Source organism: Numida meleagris, chromosome 4, assembly GCF_002078875.1.
Source record: "Numida meleagris isolate 19003 breed g44 Domestic line chromosome 4, NumMel1.0, whole genome shotgun sequence".
In the NCBI taxonomy this organism is placed as follows: Eukaryota; Metazoa; Chordata; class Aves; order Galliformes; family Numididae; genus Numida; species Numida meleagris.
Genome location: NC_034412.1, coordinates 73605589 through 73629115, shown reverse-complemented (window position 1 = coordinate 73629115; position 23527 = coordinate 73605589). Strand labels below are relative to the sequence as shown.

The window sequence follows — 23527 nt, the reverse complement described above, 5'->3', positions numbered from 1 at the left end:
AAAGAGTAGATGGAGCTAGACATAGGAATTCAATCTCAGAACTCTAAAAATCCTACTCAGAGGGTTTCTCGTACCTTTTCACATTTTCCTTTTCATTTTTAGATAATTTTCAAGCATTTAGTTGCTGCCTACTGTTGTCTAAGCACAGGAAATTCTGTCCTCTATTTTGTGAGAAATGACAAAACCATTTGGAAGCAGAATTATGCATTCACTATTCTTCCCTGATTCTGCTCTTTGTAATACATGGACAGAATGGAGCATTCCTGTTCTTGTTTTAACAGAAGAGAGTGATTTTGTGTATTAAATACTTCCTTTAGTAATGGGCTGGGAGCTTCTGTCAGATCAACCAGTAACTAGGTGGCTGAAATGGCCCTCACTGAAATAGCAGCTTCTCTTTGCTCACCACCAGCCTGCCTCTTACCTGCACATCCAGGATGTTGATACATTTTTCCACTCTGAGGATGAGACTTTCATGGAAGTTGTTCCTGCCCAGTAATATATAAAGATTAGAGATTCTATTTTGGCTGTGCTTCCTATAGATACCATCTTGAGCAGAAGAGAAGAAGAAAAATATAGAAGGATAAAAGGGTAAGATAAGAAGGCCTTTAGTCAGTGAGATCGTGGAATCTGAAATATACAGAGCATAGTTACTGGAGGAACAGGACTATAGAAACAAAGAAAGAAAAAGAGTAAATGTAGAATGGTCACTCCCAGCTGAATTGCTGTAAGCTCTACCAAACATGGGAGGTTAAAGGAGCAGTGTTTATTTATATACAGTTTGAGAAGATAGGGAGGAAAGGTAAAATGAAATAGAGATACAAAGATAAGGAATAATAATGCGGTAAGAGCCAGAGAATAAGATGAAAGAGGAATAAAAATACCATCAAATATATTAAAAATGAGGGCTCAAGTGTTCAAGGCACGTAGAAAAATAAAACTAGAAACCAAATAATCCCTTTTTTCTAATCCTTCAATTAGCTACTGCAGTTGGGGATTCTCAAAGATAAATTTACAGGGTTTTTTTTTTCTGTAACAACTTCAAAACATAGTTCTGTTTTTAATAGAAATCTTTCAATTACGTTAACACTTGCCTTCAAATTTGAGCTTTTTCTTAAAAATCTTAGTCTAATGATAACATAACAAGAGGTGGGGATGTAAATTCTAGCAATGAGGAAAGATCTGAGTATGGTGGAATGCTTACCCTACCCCAACTAACCCCTTTTCTTTCAACTTCCTCTGCCAACCTGGCCTTATGTGCAAGGCTTTGCATAGGAAGACAATAAGCAACAGTACTGATAACGACCACAAAGCTGTTTCAAATTAGGCAGGACTGAAAGAGCAGTAAGCAGATACCTGGTTCAACAGCTGAGTGCAACTGAGCACACGCCTTAAAACCAGCCTATGGCTGTGAGTCAGTCATCTTGCCCCATAAAAATGAGCAGCTCCCCATGTCTGTTGAGATCCTCTCTGTGGTGGTGGATTGTTTGACAGGAGCTTCCCTTAAGCAGGTATGTCTCTTGTAGTTACTCCTGCATAGTGATCCCTTGCATCTTGATGTCAAGATACTTTGTTGATGTAGATCCTTGGTAAGTGACTAATACTTTGTTTTAGGCTTTGCTAGCTTCCCTGAAATCACATCTTAGGCTAACTGAAAGCTTCATTAGCTCTGCTGAGAATCAGTCTTTAATTGTGTGTGTGTGATTCATTTGATATAAACTATTGACTGAGTCTGGGACTATAAGTGGGCCTGCTCTGAATCTTGTAACTTAATGGGAGCATCTCCTTTATGAGTGTTTACCTTGCTTTTTGTGCAGGAAGTAATTAAGTACCTCCACCTGTCCTGAGTCTTGTTAAGTTGCTGCCTTATTTACAATTAAGCTCTGTTAAATCACTCTATTGTATCCATACTATATTCAATAAATATATTCTAGCTTCTCTTATGAGTGCAGTATAGTGTAGTTGTTTCCATTTGTGATAGTTCTAATAGATCAACTTGCTCATAACTGTATCCATGGATTTTAAGTCTTTAAGTCTCTTTGTTGAATTCACCTTAGCAAGACCACATCTGGAATATTATGTCCAGTCCTAGACTCCCCAGCTCAAAAAAAATGCAGGTTTTTTTACAGTGGGCAGAAACTGGATAATGGAAAGTTCCATGCTAATGCAAGGAAGAACTTTTTTTATTGTTAGAATGATGGAGCACTGGAACAAGCTGTACAGAGGTTGCAGAGGCTCCTCTGGAGATACTCAAGAACTGTCTGGATGCTGTCTTGTACAACATACTGTAGGCTTTAGGCTTTAATGGGGTGGTTGGACTCAGTGATACCTAGCAGTCCCTTGCAACCCCTGCAATTCTGTGATTCTGTCAAATTTCTCCAGTGAAAAAGGCTTTTGTCATACCTAATCAGAATCCTAGTGTTCCAGTCTGTGTTCTTTCTTGTCTTATCACCAAGAGACTTCAAAAGCAGTCTTGCTTTATTGTTTCTGCAGCCTCCTATTAGGTAATTGTGGACAGGACTAGTGGGCCCCTTAGCCCTATCTTCTTAAGGCTGAACAGTTCTCTTCACCTGTCCTTGTATGTTCTAGGTTTCTGAAGGTCATGATAGCACTCCACTAGGCTTCCTACAACTACTGAAAGTTTTTCATGCACTTTCAAGCCTAGATACTGTCCCATATGTGCTCAGAAGTGCCAAATGTGCAGGAAGAATCGTTTCCTTTTTTGTAGGCTACCATTCTGCTATTAAAGCTCAGTATGCAACTGGCCTTGGTTACAAGGATGTGCTGCTGTCTATGCTGCTTCAGTTTTTTTTGTATACTGGATTCTTCTCCGAAAGGCCACTTTCTTTCTAATAATCCCCTAGCACAGACTGTTAACACAGCACTATTACATCCCTGATGTGGAACTCTGAATTTCAACACAAGCAAATTCATTGCGATTTTTCATAAAGAATTGAGATTTAGACAAAGGTAAGAAAAAATATGAAAAACGGAGCTGGAAGAAGAAAACATAAGAAAATACTTTGAAAGGCAGAAGACAAGAACAAAGACTTAAAAAAAAAAAAATGAAAAAGTGCAACAGCCATAAAAATGCATGTTTGCTTTTATGTTGCATTTACATTCAAGAATGTGTCAGATCTAAGAAACAAGTTAAAAAAAATCAGTATGTTACATTTCAAATACCGTCATTCTTCTTGGAATGGCCGAATAAAATGTGTAAGAATACGTACAATGGTGTCTGAAGCAACTGCAAGTTCTCTGATTGGATCTGCTGAATATAAAAACACATTCTTTAGGTTCCTGAACTATTTTGCTTCCACCTCTGTGCAGGTGTGGCACATTTCCATCTGTATTTCTTTTTAAAGATCTGGGTGACTCATTCTTAAATTAGCCTTTGAAGTAGATAGTTTTTCCCATAGCAATAAAATCTAGCTGGTACACAAAAGTGTGTTACTGTCAAGAAAGGATCATTCTTAGAACTGCTTTGCAGGTTTTTGATATTATAATTTTATAACTTTTATTATTGCATTTTAAAGTATAAGTAACAAACCAACAGACAAATCCACCCAACCCTCTCCTCTTCCTAAACCCATGCTACTGTACTAAACTCTTCCTAGGAATTTTCAAAATAACATTAGAATGAAGAATCTAAATCTTACAGAAACTCAATTTTTGTTTCTGCAAATATCAGACTTTTAATCATGACAAATACTTTCCCACTTAAAAATCAAACAAAATTCAAAGTTTCCAAACACTTTTAACACGATTACTTAGCAATGAAAAGGAGAAGCAATTATGGATTAGTTTAGTTGACTAATTACGCTTCACAGACTCCCACATAATCCTTTCTGCTAAGAAATGCTTCCACTTGTTTGTGTATTCAGACCTTCCTAAATGTCTGTGGGCTACTAAGCTTTATCTATCACTTTTCCCGAGATTATTGATTTATTTGTAAGTGAAGGGAAGGCATAGACTTCAAATGTTCAGCTGTTGCAAAATAGAGGACTTGTATGCTGTTAAAATACAGGAGGTACTAAAGGAATGGCAAAGTAGGAGTAATGTTTGCTATTTCTATTGCATCTTCAGCATTTGAACCTCAAAACATTTGAAATGTTATAATAAATTGACTTAGGAAATGATAGCATACTATCATTTATATATATCATATATAGTGAAGATACCCACTGTAATTTAGCATCTAAAGAATTCCAAGTTCTCTCTAATAAATTGAGTATATATATTTTTGTGTTAAAGTTTTTGAAAATATTTGGAGTCAAGAATGACATTTCATTTGGTTTTCAAATCTTTGGTAAGTGGATTATTTTTAAGTATGCCGTTTGCAATCAGTAATCTTCATGTTTTATTAAGTAGTCTTGGAAAAAAAAACAGACAGTGAACTGGAAGATTGACAACAGGTAGCAGTATATAGAAGGCACAAGTCAGAAGCTAGGAAACAATCTTTACTTGCTATTAAAATTACTTTTACAAAATCATTCAGCTGTATATTTGTACTCTGAGTTATAAAATGAGTCTCAAAGAAAAAAATAAATTCAACGGCCACAATTTAAGCTATGAGAAACAGTCTGCCATACAGAGGAGTCACACACCATCATTGTTATTTTCTCCATAGCTATGTGTGTTTTCTTGATTAAGCTGCTTTAGGAGTTAATAATGCTCACAAATATAGGAACTCTGGATGTCTGCAGCCATTCAAAAAGTCAATCAAGTCTTAAAGTTCAAAAATCAGACGAATTCTCCTTCCATTTCTTGTTCCCTCAAAATTACATGAAGTTGAGCAGAAATTAACAATAACTGAGGCTGAACCAATCCAGACTGAAGAAAACCCAGATAGATTCCTGGGTCCCTGGCTTAAAGTCCCATGGGCTGGAGCTAATACTGCCTTTTCAAGTAGGCCAGGGCTAAGGCCACATTATCAAATAGTGCAGCTGAAAAGGAGAGGATCATTTTGGGGCTGAGGATCAGATAACCACACTGTGCACAGTGGATATTTTTTCCCTTCAGGTTGCCATGTGCCCATATGTGCTTTGCCGCTGAGCTTTAGTTAATGGTGGGAGTCTATCAGCTGTGCTGACAGAGCGCATTTTCTGGTTTAGTGTCAGCTGAGAGGGATCACATTGTTATGCTCTGAGACAGCCTCATGACGTGAGCTAAAAGTCAATGTCCACTTTGAAAAAACTCTTCTTTTCCATGAGATCCTTTACCCTGAGTCTGAATTTGATTCACTAGGTTTGTTCTTTGTTTTGAACTGGATAAATAAAAAGAATGGGGTATCAGATTGATATTAATTGCAAATTTTCATGGGTATGTTTTATATGAAGATCTGAGAGTATTTGGGATAGTATCAGAAGACTGTTGAGATGAGAGGGAAACAACCTTATCCATAGGGATGATGTGTAGGGAACTGCTCCTGGCACTTCCTGAGTTGCTTCTGGGTTTCATTTCAGAGAAAAGTAGTTTCTCTCTAAGAGGGACCCCAAAATTAAAATGGTGAAAATAGTGTTTGAGTAGTAAGGGACACAGCGCTAGAAAGTTAAATAAGGAATTTGGTTTTGACACTGTAGGATGTTTGCAGGGGATTTAAATTCCCTTCAGAAATCTAGTACTGTGATTGTAGTATTTCTTTCATTATCTGTCACCTCTGTGGCCTGAGTAATATTACGTTAAAATATTGCATCTACACTGATTTGAAGTACAGAGTTTCTACCACTTTTTTTTTTCCCATCTCTGTACTAACACTGTTTTTAACGTTGCCACTATGATGTTTGAGTTGAGTGTTACAATGCTAAGCATTGTTCAAAGTCAGTTCTGGGAAGTTCTCATTCTGTTTAGCTCCACTGGTTTGAACAAAACAGAGGCTTTTTCATTAATGAATTACATTATTTTGAAAGATCCAACTACTTGTTAAAACATGAAGATTACATGTTACAAACATAATTAAAAATAATCTACCTACCTACCCTTGTAGTACCCTTATCTTCATGGCTTTGCTTTATTGAAAAATTTCTTATGCAGGCCTCCATAAGAAAGGATCCATACTGGATCTTTAAAGCACTTACGCTGTTATCTGAGGCAGTTACTACTTCATAGTTTTAGTGTTGTCCAGAATATGCACAGAGCAGGGTGACACGGGCTGCTTTTCATGTCTTCACTGATTTGTGTGTGTGGCTCCCAAAATAGCTCACTGACTAGTGTTACAGAAATATTTGTTTTTGTTGTTTTTTTTTTTGGTTTGAGTTTTGTAGTTCTTCAAATAATCAGCCCCAAAATCTTAGTGGTTTGCTCCTGATCTCTAGAAGAACTAGGTGGCTTCCTTCCCACTGAGTAGCTTTATTCTGATCAGAACTCTATTTTTTTTCATCCACAGTTAGGAATTATTCACTGACACTAAAGAGTTACTCATCTTTCAGAACCATGACTGTCAGGATCACTATTCTAAACAGAAACATTAAAAGCTTAAATTTATTTTTCTATAAGTTTTTGTCATGGTTTTGTGATTTTTGTTGTTGGTATTCCACATCGTATCATCATGTAAAGCACTGGCAGGTAAAGAGTTAATTCCCTGGTTACTGCAAACTGCCTTTTTTGGTGTGTGGCCCTCCGAGGGGGAGGGGAGGAGGTGCACTCCCCAGGGGTCTTTGTGTTGGAGGGGGTGGTGAAGCCGCCTTGGGAGACGCGGGGTCTGTTCCTTCCTGCCCGGCGGAGAAAGCACGTGGTCCTCCTGCAGTTTACTGTGTAAGACTTTCAGCTTGTAAACTCTGTTACAGTTTCACTAGCCTCATTTTCGATATATTTAGTAAAATTAGTTGTTCCTCCTCAGATTGGTGCCGCTGTTTTGTTTTAGATCCGCCTACGAGTTCCCTACCTTTCCCCTCTGCCCTTTGTTTTCCCCAGGGTGTGGGTCCGCGGCTTCCCTGCCACTTTAGCCGCTGGACCGCTTGGGGCCGGCCCCTACCCGCCGGCAATTTTTTATTTCTTTTCTCTCTTTTTTTTTTTTTTTTTTTTCTCGGGCCTGTCCCCCTTGTCACGGACGCAGATCCTTAGATAATACCGTGACAGTTTTGCAGTGACTGACAGGTCCAAACTAGGAAGGGTAGTTTCAACAGAGCTTATGCATAGAAGATTGCTTTTTCTATCATTTTAATTGTAAAGGATAAAATATTAGTAAACTATGTGTGTTATTTTCAACTGTGTATGATTTGCTTGTTATCAACAGTTATTCAACCCTGACTCAATGGAGAGCGGTAACAGAAAAATATGGAAAGAAATAATGGGGGGAAAAAGCTCTACAGAGGTCAGTTGGAGAAGATAGATTGTGAGGCATCATAAAACCAGCATCATCAAGCCTTTGCCTGGTGCATGTTTGCAAAGCATAATATGGGCTTCTTCTGAGAATTGGGTCTGAAATGTCTGAAAAGACAGGACAATCTGAACACGTAGAAGTGACACTCTGAATGGTCTATCCGTTCATTTTAAGATCTGCTTTGTGGTACAAGGATTATTTACAGAAGCTGTCAGTGAACCACAAACCATCTGTCTGCCTTCTGATATCCTTGTATCTTTCAGTGGTATCTTGGTAGCTGGCTGTAGTGCATTTATTGGCTTTTTCTGGGAAGGAGTTCCAAGGTAAAACCATCATCATTCAATCTGAAATTATCACCTCTTGAAAAATTAGGATGTCCACATTAAAAACATGCTATAAATCTGTTCAAGCGGATCTTATTCTCTGGCATGCATTTGATAACTACTTTGTTTAAACAGTTGCTTTTGCCTACAAATGCTACAGTGTTGGCATTAAAAAGCAAATGCGTACCACTAGTCATTATACAATGTTTTGTGAAATATCTTGCACATTTCTGAGTATAACTGCAGAAGAAGACTTTGCTTCTTCATAGAGCACTAAGTAATCTTTCCAATAACAATATGACCCTATGTATGGATGGCTTTCATTCAGATCAGAAGCAGAAGACTTAAAAGCACTAACTAATTCACAAGGGAACTGATGTAATAAGCAGCTTGGCACTGACACGTGAATTCTGGAATATCTCATCACAATGGGAAGTGTAATATATGTTACACGGTATTTAATGAGTTTGAGAAATTCATTTTAATTCACAATAGGAAAATAATGTGTCTATATTACAAAATCACAGAGTGCACAATCATCGGTATTGGTGCTAAAAAAGCAACATGGAAAGGCCTTGGTCTGGTCCCTAATATTTTGGGAAGATAGAACAAATATAGAAACTACTTGCATTTCTCCTAATGAGAAGCTAAAAAACACTGTGCACCCCACTTCTGTACTCAATATCATTAATTCAAGGGGAATATTCAGAGAGAACAAAAGTAGAATCACTGCTGAGAAAAGGTTAGGGCAAAATGGCTTAACTGAGAACAGGATAGTACTGTGTTTATCAGAAATACAGCATTTTTATAGAAAAGATGTCTACCAGTATCAACTGCAAACTTCACACTGAGAAGAAAACAACTGCAAGATGATCAAATTGCATTCCTGTGAAAACCTGCTGATCAGTGAGAAAGGTGCTCATGACACATGACCAAGATGTGTGTATGTATTTAAACACTGAAACTCTACAACACAATATCTTGCACTTTAGCACAGTATAAAATTCATTTCTTCAGGGTATAAACTAGGACTTTATAGGATATTTCTGCTAGTTAATAGAAAACGTCATGCATATGCAGCCAAAGTGAGTTTAAAAAAAAAAATCATAGAATTGTAGGGGCTGGAAGGGACCTCTAGAGATCACTGAGTCCACCTCCCCTGCCAAAGCAGGCTCCCTAGACCAGATTGCACAAGTAGGCATCCAGGCAGGTCTTGAACATCTCCAGAGAAGGAGACTCCACAACCTCTCTGTGCAGCCTGTTCCAGTGCTCCGTCACCCTCACTGTGTGAAGAAGTTCTTACTCACGTTTGTGTGGAACTTCCTATGCTTCAGTTTTTGGCCATTTCCCCTTGTCCTCTTGCCATGCACCACTGAAATAAGAAAGTGAAATTAATGTTTAAATTACTATTTCAACATTCGGGACTATTTCTAGTTGCAAACACAGCAGAATTACCCACGTGGCTGTGCTGGCACTTGAATGACATCCTCTAATTTGTAATAAGAATTTTTATAGCTGCTGTCACCTAGAAGGTGGCCCTGATTCTTCTGCGCTGTGACAATTTCTAAGTGAATGCTGAAGGTAATGGTACAAACAACAGTTACACAGAGGAGACTAAATACGTACTGTAATTGCCTGTTCAGATGATATATCCTGAGCATTTAGAGGAGGAAAAGAATAAAGCTATCAGAATCTCCTAGATTGCTTTGCATGCTTTTTCTCACTAAAAGCAAAATTTCCATACATAGAAAAGAGTTAGGGTTATCCTTAGGGAATATTCTTTTCTGTTTTTCAAACAAATTGAGTAAAATACAGTTTGCTGTGCTAGCTAGAAATGAAAAATGGGGTAAACTGAAGACATTGTGGCTTATAAAACTCGTGTGAAAGTAGGTGCATATGATAGTATTTTTTTTAAATATACACCACCAGCAGACAGTATATACTGTTGTTATCTTATTGTGTGTGTGAATGCTTAAAAACAGGTGTAGCCTTGCCATACTTCCCATGGTATGTTCTTCTGGCAAGAAGGATGACTCCACTTAAAATCCTAAAACCCTCTACTCTCTATTTAAATAATGTCATTGCTAGTGAGAAAGCATATTTTCTGAACATGTGTTATTAACAGTCATTGGTGTGCCAGCATTTTTTTTTTCCTCAGATAAAGCAGATTTTGTACAAAGTATGGGCAGGAATAACAAAAACAGACTAATTTTCGTTTAAACTTGTTTTTGCTTTTTTTTGCTTGTTTACCTTGAACTTCAGTGAAAACACAGTTTTCACACTCTGAGACTTGCATTGCAACTGTCTTTGGGAAAGGGACTTTGAAGGATGCTGCAGCTCTGTGGCAAGGATATTTTCTTTCTTGACCCTCAACAGCTTTCACCAAATATTTCAACAAAAATTGTGATAGTTGCACTTGTTATGATGAGATGAACTGGGTTTGTACTGTAAGAAGAGCTACCCTCAAAGCAGCGCTTCCTCTGCTTTCCTTGTTAGTCCCTGTACCAGCTTCTGGATTCAAGACGATGTTGTGACCTACATGTAGTTTCACTGATGAGACAAGGGCAATAGATGACCCCATCACAGTCCCTCTGATTCTGTGGGCTCTCTGATGATGCTGAAATATATTTTAATTCTTTCACTTAGATTTATAATCTATGAGGGAGATGGAGCAGCTAAAGGAGGTGTGTACTCAAGAGTTGGTTCTGCAGGATGCAGCAGAGCAGCTACAGCCTGGGAGGATGTCTGAGCAAAGCATTTTTCTTCTACTCTAAACACATTTGAATTCCTGGTAATAATAGGACAAAAACAACGTAGGAAAGTGGAGTAGGGTTTTTTATGATTTGGTAAAACACCCATCATTCTCAAAGATGATGAAAAGCAGCGTATTTGTCCAAGATATAATTTCAATTTTATCAAATTTTACTTTTGGCAAGTGACTCTTGTCTTGAAAACACTTTGGTGTAAGGAATTTGAAAGTATTCTTCTTGGGGACACTAGATTATCTCTTCTGTGCTTTCTTAGCCTTTTTACTTACTGTGGTGGTCAGCTCAGTTGCACTTCAGGGAGTCAGAAAACTTCTGTGGTGAGGTGGGCTAGTTTTTACCTGTTTTATTTGAGGGGTGAATGATACTAGTAATAAAGATTAATGAGGATTTATTTTGATACTTTAGTTCTTAGGAAGCTATAATTCATTTCTACCACATATGGGACCTATACGTCTTTACAGAGCACAAGTTTGAATGTTCCCTTTGGTTATGATTAAAAAAAGTAGTCGTAGTAAAAAATTTAAGGTACATAGTTTTTTTTCTGCATTTGCCATTTTTCTGGAAAGGAGGGCTGAAAGGAACTAAGAAATACTATAAAAGTACATATCTTTGACAAATCTTAGAGCTGTAGTAGTGTTCAGTACTGCTTCTATATAGCTACACAATATTAGATGCATGCAGAAATTTAGGTTATCCTCACAACACTAATAAGAGAACATTCATCACTGTAAGCTATGGACTACACAAGGTAGTAGAAAGAGTTTTGATATTTAAGTTTTCTTTAACAGAAAAAATTAATTAGTCCTGATCTCTTCTCTCATCTTACCAAGACTGTGTGCTTTATACTTACTTTAAACTTATTAGAGAATATTTAGAGAACATGAGAATTACAATGAAATTGAATTGTGAAGCGAGATTCTAATTTTAATTTATATGTAATTGAGGTTTAGTTTTATCATAGTAATACCTGGAGTTGCTAAGTGGAATGGGTTCTTTAAAATTCTTAACCAAAATAGTTTTTTGTTTCTAATTAACTCCTTAGAGTTTTGTGTTCAGAGTAGTTTTCAGTGGTAAAAAAGAAAGGTACTTTTCTATAATGCTTTCATTAGAAGACAGTGTAAAAATTTGGAGGAAGAATTGTTCACCAGAATCTATGTTGTACGTTGTAGAACTACCTGCTTCATTACCTTAATTTTTTACTCCATATGCTTTGCATATTTTATGAAAAGGTTTTTTTTTTCTTGTGACTAAGTTTAACAGAGAAATCTGAGCTGCAGCTGTGGGCTTTTAAACTCTGTGAAGTAGTTAGAACTAGCTACTGAATAAGGAGTTCTCTTTCAAATACTATGTCCCTGAAGTGTTTGCTTAAATTCTGCAATGGCAAACCAAAGTAGCCTTCAGGAAGGACAAGGTGCTCATTGAGATCACAGTACAAATAGTAAATTCTAATTTCTCTGCAAGTTCCTTCCTTGATATCCTGCTACTGCCAAATAATACAAATAGCAAGATCTGTTAAGAAGCTGAGTGATGGTTATGGATGCAATGAGGAATGTGTCTGCCTAAGGGAGTCACAATGCCGTGGAAGGCACAAGGAGGCAGAAGAGCTCCAGCAAGTGGAAAATTCTTTTATCTGAGAAAATCTTTCAGGTGAAAATATGTGAGGTCTGTCAGATGTCGGAATGCCAAAGTCACTAAAATCTTTCAGTAACTTTTACATAAGGGAAAAGTACCTAAGACTCTTTCTCCATGATAAAAATCTGTAGTACATTCTCTCTATTTGTCTCATAATTGTATATGTCACCTAATGTGTTCAAGTTGTATTTCATTTCTAAATTAATTGCATCTTACTTTCCTCTTTCTGATCAGAACACTGTCAGATCAGTTCATACTCTGCTCCTTTTTGAATTTTTACCTCAAAAGTTCTGCTATTGAAATAGCAGGTTCTGTTAAGAATATCTTGCTGAGTACAATTTCTCTTAGAAGCTGTATATGAAGACAAAAAATTCTTCTAACAACAGCAGTAAGGAAAAAAAAGACAATACTTCTTACTCCACTGAAGGGGAGGAGAGATGATAGAATTGTTCACAGCTGAAATTGGGAATGCCTAGAGACCCATTTGAAGGCATTTTTCTCTATGCTTTTACATCTCTGCTCTGTAACCACCACCAAACTCTTTTTTGGTTTTTAAAAAATCTTAAAGATGAGCCTTTCATAAAGGTGATTAGATAGTAAATCTTACTTTATTTGAAAAAGCCATGAATTATAAAAATAACTTGGCACCCAGCAATACAGATATTTGCTATTCTGGTGTTGTACATGATGCTGGCATTCAACTAATGTATGGAGATCTGTAACTATAAATATCAGATTTAAAGGAATACATATTCAAACTCAAACTCCTTAGGAGATATTGTGAATGTTTACTTAAGGGTCTTTTCCAATGTAGACGATTCTATGTTTTTCTGTAAGACTTGCACTATCAGTAACAATCATTTCTTCCAGAGCTGCCTTTCATGGTATAGACCTTGAAAAGTGTGGAAAGAGTAATTTTAACTGGAGGGGGTAAATACTCTAATGATTTCAAAGAGCATTTACAGAACACTACCGTGATTTTTTTTTAAAGCATAAAACTAGGAAGTGTAGTTGTATTTCCACACTTCTTCCTGATGTGATCAGCATTTTGTTCTGAGATGTTCATGTAGTTTTCCAAATTCTTGTCAAGTCATTTTGGTGTTGGCAGTGACAACTATGGCTTCAGAACAAAAACAGAATTACTGGTTTATGTGAAACTTCAAAATTATGTTGAATAGCCACAGTGCTTAAATCTAGAAATCTCAAGGTCATTTTGTAGATTAAAACAATGTTGATCATTCACTTAGAATATAATTACTGTGAGATGATCAAGTCATTGCATCAGTTAGATTCAGTTATAAAAAAAATGATATTTGCAAGCAGAGAAATCATGGTACTCAGTATTGCTTTCAAGCTCTGCTATGGAATTAGCAGGGATGTGATGTGTACTACAATAAGTGCACACAGTGCAGCCCAGTTGGTCTGCTTCTGTTTGTATACATGTTTGAAATGAATGGAAAAAATTGCCAAGAGAGCTATGCTCCGCCTAACTGCAGTAGAATAAGATCATCTCCACAGAATTGTACAAATATCCTGATGGCGTAAGATGCCAGTCTGCCTTCTTTGTCAGACTCTTGAATGGATTTTAGTCTGAACATATTTGCTGGTTCTTAGACACAGCTCAAACAGTCCAGTGTACATTAGAGAATGTGACAGCCTTTGGTTAGCTGCTTTCCCATGAAATGTATGGGCAGAGTTACTCACGTGAGGAAGAAGTTATCAAAAAGTTTGAGTGATGATTCCCAAACTAGAGACTGCTGCTAGTGGTTTTGGGAGGGGAGGAGAAAAAAAACTAAAATGTTTAAGAACAGTGGACCACTGTTAGAGATAAGAACCTGGTATATTTGGGATCTTGTGGAAAGAAACCTTTCATAGATACTTAATTTCCCTATGTGAATAGGGCAAGTTAAATAATAAATAAAACAAAAAGCTTCTCTTCTCCTAAAATGTGCATCATCTTAGTAATTAGAGCATTGGCCTGAATTCAAATCCCCATTCAAATCTTCCTTCTGTTGAACTCAGTTCAGGAATTGCAATCTCTGTCCTCCAGGAATACACCATCTTTAAACTATTGAGTGTTTTAGCCTGAGCACCTGTTTTCTCTCTTTCTGGCACTCTTCCACTTTTTATAAATAATTAAGAATTGCAAGGTTGATGTGGACCTGCTGCTCCGATACTTCTGCTGGAGATCTAACCAGTGGCCTGCTGGTTGCAGTCAACATATTCTTATCTGTGTTAGGTATTCTCTATAAGGAAAAAAGTATTTATGAAACTGTTTCCACCTGAATGATAACAGGACAGTGGGGAAGAGGTTTATTTTAAGAATCCTATCCCTAGAGTTTCTACTGCTTCAAATAGGACTCAAAACACGTTGTAATTCATGTGACAACTTAAGGCTGTCACAGGCAGCAAACTGTTGAATATCTGTTACATAAGGAACTTTCCGGCCAGCGGGACTGGGCAGAAACAAAGAATCAGTGAGTGAGGTGTTAAGCGTCCACCTCAATCTAAGGAAGGGAGAAAGCTTTTTTTCACTAAGCAAGCAAATTTTGGACACTTAATTAGATCATTGATGTTACAATGACTTCTATAAAAGAAGTAACTGTCCAGTCAGTAAACAGATTTTTGGCAAGGGAAGGTTCTCTGTAAAAACCATGTCAATATTTTGGATTTAGCTTATATCAGTGGAAAGCAATCCCAGAATTTGAAATATAGTTGATTTTAAAATGCTGTGTTGCAAACTGTGGTCATTACAGCAGATAAATGCACTCAGGTTTCTTGCACTGGCTTAAAGGACTGGTCTACGTGCCCTAGATAACAAATTCAAATTTATAGTGATTTTTGTTTTTTCTTTTAAACTTCCTGAGAAGCTTCTCTTCTACAAACCTCTATTTTTCCTCTTATGATATGCTGTGTATGTTACTGCCTTGTCAGGTGTAAGTCTGAAAACTGAGTAAATCAAAATATAAAGATTTTAGTTGTTCATTTAAGCTGTCATTGATTTGTTGGTACTGCCTTAAGATATAGCTTTTATAATTTTCTTATTTGCCTAATACTTTTGTGATGCTTCCAAGGTAATTTGGAATTCATATTTAACACTTCCTTTTTGTAGTCAATGGATGCAGGTGGTTTTGAAGGACTGCATTTCAAAGAGAAGCTGGTAAAGAATCAATATCATTTTAAATGTCTTTTGAGGTTCTGTGACTTACGGTAAGTGCTGTAGAAACACAAAGAAAACTTGTTTTCTTGGCCACAAGCTTCAAGAGGTTAATTTAGATTATTATCCTGTTTTTACTTGTCTTATGTTATGAAGTAAATCAATTGACTGTTCAAATAGAGGTCTAAAAGTTCTAAAAAATAATAATAAAATATTCAACTGGGATTCTCTCCATGAAACTTCTTAAGACACTTAAGAGAAAGCTTCTGTTACTGCATTCTTTAAAGGCAGGACACAGTTAGTGTGAAGGCTTTAGAGGATATATCCATTCAGTGTTTGCAATCTCCAAATGTAGAATATGTGGAAAATTGCATTTTGCAGAGCTCTGTTCTGGTAAGTTGATTGAGCAGGACAGTTTTTCCCTGCTCAACCCAGAATTTAAAAACAAGCAAACAAACAAACAAGAAAAAACACTCCACCCTGAAAACATCAAGGATGATATCAGACTACTGTATTTCCTGTTTAAATCACCTTCTGAGCTCTCACGTGAGCTGTACTCTCTTCCTGATAATGCTTTACAAGACCATTACTCTCAACATGACTGATCTCTCGAAAGGATGAAGCACTAGTGATTACTGGAGATTGCTGAAATTAGTCCCTTTTTGTCTGACTAAGTTAGATTGTACCCATGTCTTCTTTGCTCTTCTGTCTGATTTGATCTACTTCTTTGTGTATATGATAGAAGTCTCCCTGAACTGACAGATTTTAACAGTTGGGCTTGTCAAAATATCTTCCTTTCATACAGTTAAATCTCAAATTTCCATTAAAGAAATATTTAAAGTCTAATGTCTTAAAAGCTGAATAACCTATAGCATAAGAAGGCCAGGGAAGACAAGATCTTCAATAGGAAACAGTGGCAAGCAATAATGAGAAAATAAATATGATGTTAATTGAAGTTATGCAAGAAAATTATTAAAAATAGCTGTAGGGAGCAGTTCTAAACAGAAATTCGACGTCAGCATTATTATATAATATTTGTCATGCAAAGATTTCTTCGAACTCTTTATGGTACCCTTTCTAAAGGGCATTAGTAGAGGAAAAATTGTCTCAGAAACTGAGGTTCACTGCAGAAATTGGCTTAGCAGTTTCTCTTACATGTAATTCCTGAACGCTTGCCTTGGAAGAAGCAAAATCCAACTTTCATATTGTATTAATATAACAAAGAAGATGACATTACCTCCTCTGTCAAGGACAAACTGCAGCTGGTTCTCACATCAGACTGGTAGAAGTCAAAATTTTTTCATCTGGCTTCTAAATGGCTGCACTATTGGGAGGGGAAATTGGGCCTCTTTATCTACATGCTTACATAACATATTAGATGAAGGGCTGTTTTTTTCCTCTTCACCTTCTAAATATGGTATTCTTTCTTCATTTGCATTAGCTATAGTGAAGTCTATTCTAGTTGAAGTATGCAGCCCTCTCATACAAGTCAACATATCATCGTTATTCTAAATACCTCACCAAGCACATAATCTGTGTTTGCTTGAAGTACACAGTGATTCTTCTTCTGCTTTGGTTTGTTGAAATGTCATTAAGTTCTTTTATTTTAATTTTCTAAGAAGTCTTTTCTTTATTTAGAGCTAATATTTAACTGTTTTCTTCTTCAACTAGATTTAAAGAGAATAAATTTAAATATCTGTAATTATGGAACTTGAAACTGTTAAGCAATAAAGTAAATGTACTGTTGATGCATACTCACTCTCTGTGGGGATATTGACTTTATCATTTAATGGTTCAGTCCTGCAGTTATTAAAACTTTAACTGTTTTCCCAATAGTCATTACAACAATTGCTTTTGCATTTGAATGCTAAATAAATCTGATGTGGTTCAGCCGGCTGTGACAGCCTTATACCGAAACACAGTTCTAGCTCAGTCCTTTCCTGATTTCCACTTAACTATTTCAGTTTATGCCATTTTTACTGCTCCCTTATTTTATTCTTCTTCCCTCTTTTAATGTGTTATACCTTCAAATCAGTGTGCAGTGAGTAAATGAGCTAGAAAATACATGAAAACTCACCTGTTCTCTTTAATACAGGGTTAAGCTTCATATTGGACAGTAGCGCAGTAAGTTTGCAGAAAGAAGATTGGTACGTAACAAGTCTTTCAGGCCTTGTGTACATTGTAAATGGAAAGTATTTTTCTGTCAGTATAAGAGGTAAGAGTTACAAGGTAGCTTCTTCTCTTGTGATTTTTTTTGTCCAATATTTAATTTGATAAAATGCTTCATAGTAATCATAGTCTAAACAATCTTTTCATGGGCTAAGATTTGGCATCCTATTGCCTGTTAGGTAGTCATGACCCTGTTGCTACTGGGACAACTCATCAAATTACTGTGAATCTGGAGTTAATGTGATAGAACTGAACCTATATCAAAGCTAAGGAAAAAAGAAACAAATAAGATTCTGTATAATTAATGCAAAAAAGGTGAAAAATTATATCTGATTTTAATGAGCCTTGACCTAGCCACTGTAATCAAGTACTGGAGGTGGTCGTGGCATCCATCAGTTATGGCGCTCTCCCTCTGAAGCAGTATTTTCATATCGGTCAAATACAATTATGTTTTATGAGTGTGTAAATGCAGTAAAATGTGATTTGAAACCAATATCTTTCTCATTAATGCTGTAATTCTGACTAATATCAAATATGACTGCTGTGACTTGACCATATCTGGTCAATAATTTTAACAACTTTTCCAAATTTACATCTGAATGTAACTACAGTACTTCATCTATGCTCTTGCCATGATTAATTTGCCAAGACTTTTCAAATATGAAATATCATTAATTTCCCATAGTAGGTTTTCATTTCTTAAATTTATTTGAAGATTTAAACATGCTAGTATCTGTTTAAATAAAGTATTAGAGTGCTAATTTACACTTAAGGAAATATGATTTTGTGCTCATCTGACACATAATAGCTCTAAGTTAAATTTGAAGAATTTTTATTCTTGGGATATGTAGTATAGGCTTTTTCTTTTAGAACCATAAAGCATACCATTAATCTAACCTCCTCCAATTGATGTTCTAAAAATTCTTACTAAAGTCAGCTAAAAACTATAATGATAAGACCTGTATTGTTTGTGATGAGTGTAGAAACATAGTGTGAATAACTCTAAGTAGACTACGTAATTTCGAATTGGCCACTGCTGGGCTGTGGGTACCGAAGAGCATTACTTAAGAAATAGTATAGAGAAGAAAAGGTAGTAGAAGTATGGCAGACCGTGGGGCAGGCAGAAAGAGGGCTGCAGAAATGTAGGTATTCTTCACTATGAGGATGATGAGATGCTGGCAAAGGCTGCCCAAAGAAGCTGTGGATGGTCTGTCCTTGGAGGTGTTCCAGACCAGCTTGGATAGGGCCCTGGGCAGCCTGATTTGGTAGGTGGCAGCCCTACCCACAGCAAGGGGGCTGGAACTGAATGAGCCTTAAGGTCCCTTCCAGCTCAAGCCATTCTATGATGACTTTGAGCAAGGCATAAAATCAGTGTAGCAGGGTAAAGGCAGAACTTTGGCACTTTTGCTCTTACAATACTTAGTGACATTATCCCCTTCTCATCTCTCTCCAAGGGTTTTACTATAGATGCTATATACTTTCATCATTCTTTAGATAACTGGAAGCTGCATGGACTTTTCATAATCACTCACTACCACAGTTGTCTAATACTTTCCAGTCAGCACAGATAAATGTAAATGAATAATTATCCCTTATAATTGCATGATAGCTTACAGTGGCACATTGAAACATATAACTATGGTAGTGTTCCACAAATATGACATGCTACAAAATGAAATAGGTGTTCTGCATGAGAATCTTGAAATGGAGAGAGTGAGAGATGGTTTCTGCATACAAATGAGAAAGGACCAGCAATAAATCGCTTAATTAAAATAGCTTTTTTAATAAGAGAGAATAAAAACAGGAATACAAATCTTTTTGGATGCTGGGAACCCTATTACTGTGCAGATACCAAGAGTTGAATCATTTCCAATGAACTTGCATATGTACATATTTAAGCCCTTTAATACTCACTGTGATGTCACTTTCTGCAACAATCAGGAAAAAAATAACCCTGAAGAAGAGCAAGTCATACATTCAATATGAGTATGCTGGTATTGAACTGACATTCACTAATTTAGTGATGCTGCTTCACTAAAACTTGCTATGAATGTAATGTTTCCGCAATAGTGGCATTGCTTTTGGTAGGAAATTAGAAGGTACAGAAATTAAAAATAGTTTTTCTTCAGCTGATGATGCAAGATGAAAGCATAGACTTTGCTGCTCCATTTTCACTTTCTTACATCAGTAAGGCCACTTCATCATAGCAATATTCATATATTTCATTGATAGTTCTGGTCACACAAATACCTCAAAAGCAACATAAGAATATTAACACTAGACATAAAGAGATAACATTCATTAAGGTGGTTCAGATACAGAAAAATCAAGTCATGATTGCGTAGATTATTTTGTCAGGAAATGTGGTCACTTGTCTTCAGAACACAACATAAAGCATATTTTCAACAGGATCTAGTTAATTAATCATGTTTAAGATAAATAAATTTTTCCATAGAAGTATTGTGATTTCATACTAAAGAGATGCTTGTGATCTTTAAACATCTTTTACTGTGAAACACGGTTGATATCAGAATAGATCAGACTGTAATGTTTTCTTGATTCTTGGCTTCTTATTCCTCTGTTGTAAGAAAATGATCAGTTAGACTAGGTGCTACTTATCAGTGGAATGATCAGAAAAAAACACTTTCTAAGGAGTGGTTTAGACTTTTTTGGTTTAAAAACTTTCCTTAGTTTGTTTCAATTATTGGTATCACAACCAAAAACTTATTTGTAACTTTTTCACAAATATCTCCAACAGAATATCAGAAAAATAGCTATTAATTTTAATAGTATAGATATCATGGAATTTACACAAGCAGACACACAAAGATCTGCATCTCAGCTTTGTAGGAAGGCAAATTCCTGGTAGGCCTCACAAAATCTAATGATGAAATAGAGAAGTATGTTGGCATTACTTGGGTAGTTCTTTCTCACTATGTTCCTCTGCTCTCTTTTCCATAAGATCATACTAAAAATACTTTGAACAGTTTGAGATTTGATAACGTGATTTTTCTTTATTTTTAAGTCAACCAGCTGGATGTCTTTTTAGTGGACTCATGGAAGTTCTAGGTAGATTTCTTGCTTACCTGACATGCAGTCTATCAGACACGCCTAGGGGAACTGTGAGGAGATACACTGGTGAAATTTTGTCTTGATTTTGCAAGCTTTACAGGTACGGATGCCCAAAATAAGTTGCAGAAAGATTATATTTCAAATACGAGGAGGAAATGTCAAGGCTATGATGACATCATTGGCTTTTTCAGCTCAGATAGTAAGGGGAGAAAGAGGGAAGAAATAGCGGAGTTATTTAATGAGAAAATTGAGTTTTTCATCATTTCATTATTTATTCATATAGTAGTCTTACATTTGGTCACATCTCTTACTAACAAAAATAACATCCAAAATTAGTAACAGAGGCTTCAGGGGCATACAAATCTCAGCACTGTTCTGTTTCAGGAAGACTTTTATTCCACTAGAAAACGTTGGGGAAGACTTACAGAGAGGAATTGTAGCACATCATCTCTTACATCAGTTGGAGAATGATTTCAGAAGCAGGTCAGTAATGGGGGTGGAGGGTGAGTAGTCTAAAAAGAGTTGTTAAATCCTATATCTGACTTCGGATTTATTTGTTGTTTTCTCCTCTCAATTCCATTCTTCATCAATAAATGACTCTTTCTTAGGATAACAAAGGAGGAGAATACAGAAACGAGAGAAGATATAAGGAGTGTAAGCCTAAATTTTTCATTTTTGTATATCAAATTTGAGCATCTCAGCAGCTGATGCTTTTCATCTAACAAAATGGACAATTATCACTGTAGCTCAACAGGGCTTTTATTTGCTGATTTGAAAATCTGTTTTGAAACATATTTAACACAGAAAAGTATATATTCAATGATTACTTTTGTGGACATTGCTTCACAAATGTACTTTTCAGCAGATTGCCTCTCATCTCTGCTGCTTCACAAAGAAATGCTCTGTTATTTCTATAGAGACTTTCCTTTTTTTCAGAGGCTGAAGGAGATCTCATATATCCAGAAGACAGCAAAATAGATGGTATTTGACTCCACTGAAATAAAGGCATTTGTTATCCTATGCACAGCGAAGGCCAGAAAGGCCATTCTTTTACTGGGTTGTTTAGTCCTACATTTTATTTGACTGTTCCTCATTTTCATTCTTTCTCCAATAGCTTTTATTTCTTCATTTTTTTTTTTCCCCTCTCAGAAATCCCTGCAGGACTCTGTTAACTAGAACATAATGTCATTGGCCAGGTTGAAAACATTATTTCTTACATAACGTGATATATTGTTTGTTTTCAAATATATTTCTTACCACTACTTTTCAATGAACCCTCCATAAATCCAGCTGAGGGCAGGCAAGATCCATGTAGCTCTGATAAGAAGGGTAAACCTAATTTACTAAAGATTCATGAGTTGTTTCCTCAAACCCTGCCAGCTATAATGCCCAAGCATAGCATATCTGATAGAATTACTCTGAATGCAAAATAGTGTCTCTACTGCAACTGAATTTGAGAAATATCATCGCTAATCTCACAAGAAATAGTAACACTGCCTCTTAATTTACAATAAATATACATTTTAGTTTATGAGTCTAAAATTAACTGTAATGACAGTTTAATTTTTTCAAAGATGACATTGTACTCCAGCCTTGTATGCTCTGTATGCATTTACATACAACATAATGCATTTCTTGCATGCTCTAAACAGACTGCATGTGAAGCAGATAAGATTTGAATAAAATTGGGAGCACTGATACTGCTCCACTGGATTTGGCACTGCTGCTTTTGCAGCCATCTAAATTTGCAAGTGTTTGCATCTGTGTATTGTTTTGGTTTGTTGTATTTTTTTCCTTCCTTTTTTCTTTTTAATTTTCATGAGAAATGCCTTGGCTTTCAGGCCCCAGCAGCTACAGAAGAGCAGGACAGCCATATTTGCATGTATTAGGCATGCAGCTTGCCCTCTTCATCCCCACAGGGCAATCCGTGTTCATTCTCCTGTTGGTGGTAATCAGGTGTTTGAGAAAGTGGCCTGGTTATGCAATCTCTTCCTTGCTCAGATCTGTCCTGTCATTCCATTAAGAATCACATGTAACAGACCAGGCAAAGCAGCAGCATCCCTGTCGGTCAGCCAGGGTATTTTCCTTTAATTTCTGTGTTATAGGGAATAGTGATAGAGCAGGAGAGGTGTTGGCAAAGGGGAAATTGAAGAGTTCATCCTTTTCTTACTACTGAGTTTAACACACCAATTACATGAGTTTTCCCACTGTTTCTTACTTACCATTACATTTACTTTGAATCTGCATCTCAAGGGAATCAGATTTTAAGGAAATAGATATTGACAAATTATATTAACATGCATCAGTCTGGAAGAAACATAGGCAAACTTCGATGACAACGTACTTAGAGATTTAAAATGGCATTATTTATGTGGGGGTTTGGACTAAGAAGAGCGCTCTGTGAATTGTGATCTCAAGCAAACAAGTCTTTTCAAGTGGATTTGGAGTACTCAAGTTGCCCGTATAACAAATATTGATTACTCAACTGAAGAGAACAGTGTAGTCAGCTACATTGCAGGGGTTTGTCCCTTTCTATATTTGTTTTGTGTATCTTTGGTAAATGAAAATAATGAATGAAATGTAGCTTTATAAATAGTCTTTGAGAAATGAGGATATTAGCCTCATTAAGTGGCTGTCGAACAGCTCTGCTATTGTTTTATGCCTTAGAAAGGGAGAAGATTTCTTTCCTTCTCTTCTGTTTCCTGAGGAACCCTCTGCCCCACTTCCTTGTTTCAGTGCATAGCCCTGTGACTCCGGGTGCTCTGCAAGATAACTCACTGGCCCCACAAGGCTGGATAATAATTCATGTATACGCTGTACTGTTTCAGTGGTCTTAACGTGGAACGATAGCTCCTAAGGGGGAAAAGGGTGTTGTTATTAAGTTAACTTACTTAAACAAGCCATTGGTCCAATCCAGTGTAAAAATCAATGTTTTTCAGGGCTTCACAATGAAGAAGTATAATGTATTTTTTATTGGTTGTAGCCCTGAGCTATCTTGTCAAAAGTTAGCAAAATATTGTTCAAAATCTCTTATCTAATCAGAGGCTTACGAGTTTCACATGATGTTCTCCAAGTACTGAGGAAGCTA

At 36.5% G+C, this 23527-nt stretch overlaps 1 long non-coding RNA gene across 1 annotated transcript; it reads left to right on the top strand.

Annotated features, from left to right (window-relative positions):
- LOC110398639 lies at positions 1407-22152 on the top strand. The gene is made up of 6 exons (XR_002438509.1): positions 1407-1508; positions 15154-15251; positions 17294-17413; positions 20824-20922; positions 21048-21093; positions 21376-22152. It is a non-coding gene; the product is annotated as an uncharacterized LOC110398639 (long non-coding RNA).